This window comes from Pinus tabuliformis, chromosome 8, assembly GCF_031772625.1.
Source record: "Pinus tabuliformis cultivar Carrire ecotype Pingquan chromosome 8, CPIR1, whole genome shotgun sequence".
Taxonomy (NCBI): Eukaryota; Viridiplantae; Streptophyta; class Pinopsida; order Pinales; family Pinaceae; genus Pinus; species Pinus tabuliformis.
This window is the reverse complement of record NC_142294.1, coordinates 1,067,702,672-1,067,705,953: the sequence shown is the minus strand read 5'-3', so window position 1 is coordinate 1,067,705,953 and position 3,282 is coordinate 1,067,702,672.

Here is a 3,282-nt window from a genome sequence, read left to right as displayed (position 1 = left end):
TTTAATGAATAATCACTTAACATAAATGATATATTAGGTTGCATAAATATATAACTTAGAAGCATGAAATTAAGAATAAATCTCAACGAGATTGACATATTCTTAATTGAATTGAATGAGGCCAGGAATAACTTTAACTAGAGGGTGTTGAAAATGGCATAATTTTGTTCTGGTTGGATAGATTTAGAACTAAAAATCAGCAGTTTTCTTGCTTGCATAACTTGGGAATATTTTTGTATCTCAAGTCTCAACCTTATTGAGTAGTATGATTTATGCCTTGCAATGTTGAGATATGCTGTGATACCACTTGCTAGTAACCTAAACACTTTGGATGAAAATTTAGTTGTGAATTTTACTTGCAAAAAATATAAGTGACAATATAGATTAATTGTCCCTTGTGTAGAATTTCCTTGAAATTCTGCTATTGCTTGAATGAATAAATCTGAAACTAATTGTTTCATTAAGACAAAAAATATCTCTACCAATTTGTAGTGGAATAGAACAAAAATAAAACACAGTCGCACTATAGAAAAAAAAACAAAATTTTCTAGGGAACCCAACTGGGAAAACCCTCTGTTAGCTGTAGAAATTTAAAATACTATCCATATTATACTTTGAGACACCTTCTTCAAGACCAGGTTCATTGATGCTTATTGATTTCCATATTCATTTTCATAAGCATTAGGGTTGTTTCCCATCAAATCAGAGTAGCTAGAAAGTGTCTCTTTGATTTCAGAAAGCAGATCAGGATCAAATTCATCCAAGAATCCCCTAGAAGGCTCATCAGTAGCAATAAGAAAGGTCTTTATTTTATTTTATTTCATCACATGCATCCATCATAATCACTGATTTGTCTTCATTTATTTCACAGTCATTTTCAATGTTAGATGCAAAAGGTAATTTAGTTTGATATAATCCTTAGGTAACCAACCTCAAACATATTGTTGGTTAATTTATGTTGTTTGAAGTTTATTGAGTTTGAGTTTTATAAACTACTAGAAGTGTACTAGAATGGGTGAGTTGATTATCTTGATAACAATATTATTGTTTGATCTAGTCCTTGAAAGGAACTTATAGTTGATGGTCAAAATTTCACATTCCTTTCATTTTTTTATATTCACATATAGCAAATATCTTTATGTTATAGCCTCTAGCTAGATATATACAGTAAATTCCGCTCAGAAGTTGGATGCCATCATTTTGGAGCTTGAGCTTACTCAACTTACCTTTGTTTGAGTTGAAAATGTCATTAGATCTCATTATATCGTCTATTGCAGAGCATGAATCCAATTTACCTTTGTTTCAATAAAAAAAGTAATTAGATCTTGCTATATCATCTTTTGTAGAGAATGAATCCAATTTCTCGTAGTCCATTTGCTTGAGGTATAACAAAGCTACTTTAATTCATTAAACTTACTTTTCATATTCTATTTGCTTATTGTGATTCTGCAGGCCACATCTGCATTGGAAAAGGGGCTTATTTAATGAAGTGTGGAAGGAGAGGGAAGCTTTAGTTATGTCCTTTCAAACTTTCTAAGGTATATAATAAAATTAAAAAAAAAACTCCATAGAATGTTGTGCTTTAACTTTTTCTTTTGATAATGGATTATTTATGTGATCTCCCCTCTCTTACACACAACCAGAGTCCAGACATACATGGTTTTTTGGATATGTGGACAATGGATAGATTTACGCTAACCATTTATCTATAAATTTACACTTTAGAAGATCAAGAATTTACAGTTGAATATTTCCTTGCCATTAAATTAGAGTTGAAGAGTCAGATTCCTATTTTTCAGGCATATGCCTCACTTTTAAATCAATTTATTGCTGACTCTGTATAGACATTCCATGGGAGGGCAAAGAGTGATCACTACCATTGCTTAATCTTTCTATAGACCAAGTAAAGATTCCAAATGTGTATAAATTAGTGGCTCCTTGGGGAATCCCAAGAGTGGTGCTATTGTAGCAACAAGAAATTCGTTTATTTTGAGTTCTTCATTAGTGCATTGATAGTATATTGTTTATTCCATACAATACCTCAATAGTGTATGATCAAATTATAGTTAAGCCTGTCATAATATTTTGACTTACCCTCTTTTAGAGGGAAACTAGAGTGTGTGTCAAGCTTGTACATCACAATTGTATCATGCAAAGTTTACCTGGACAAATTTTGTGGATCTAAGCAGCAAGATACCTATTGGAATTTAAGAGGCAACAATACTACAAAGTGGGAAAGAGGTTTCATAGTTAACCTGGATTTCACATTATGGTTGGAGTCGGTTTGTTGGCAAGATGCTGGATACCACAAATTCCTTTTTATGACTGAATGCAAGATTGAATCCTTCGACATATTCCTCGCTCAATTGTCATTGAGTGATGGGTTTTCTCAGAAGTGTTGCACACCTGTAAACTTTAGTAGAGTTGTTCTTGAGCCTTTGAAGGTGGTTAGCTTTTCAAAGCACACACGTACAAGAAGAGGAGAAATAATATGTCCAGTTAATTGAAGTTATCTACCTGTGAATAGGGTGTTCCCGTTCATAAACCTGATGACTCACTCTACTTCTTTCTAGTGAACAACTTTGGGACTTTCCATGAATCATGAGATAATTCCAACCCCATAACTATAAATTTCTTATTTAAATATATACCCAATAGATTAGAATCTGCACAAGGAGAACTCCATTCTTGTTTCGAAAGAACCCGCAATTGACTTGTACCATGCTATTTAATCTTTTCTGTATTTATTCGCATCCTTGGTCTATGACATAAAGATGCAACAGGATACCTTGCATTTTCTATACTAACACTCCTAAAAAATAATAAAGTATGGCCAGATCTATCATTTCAAATGATCTATGCAGCTCACCTTTTGGTTTTTCAATTATCGAAGTTGTTACCTATATTGTTGAGAAATTCTACAATCGATACCACAGTGACAATATATGTTATAGTTTTATCCATGTTTCTCCGAAGGTGTTTCTCCTTCAGTAGAGTAGCAATACACTGTAGTTTCCATTTAGGGGAGAAGTGTACCCAGTAGCAACCTTGGCCTATGTGTAGATGGGTTGAATGCACATTAGACTCTATTTGTTGTTTTGATGGTGTTTCTCCTACAACAATACCTCAACTTAGTAGATACTTTCGGTCTGCACCTTTAGTAGATGCATGCAGCCTTGGATACATGTTGTAGATTATAGGTTTCCTATGAGGTTATAGAAGTGATGAAAGAACTACATCAATTTTAGGCATATTTATTATGCTTTTATAGTTTGACTTAGA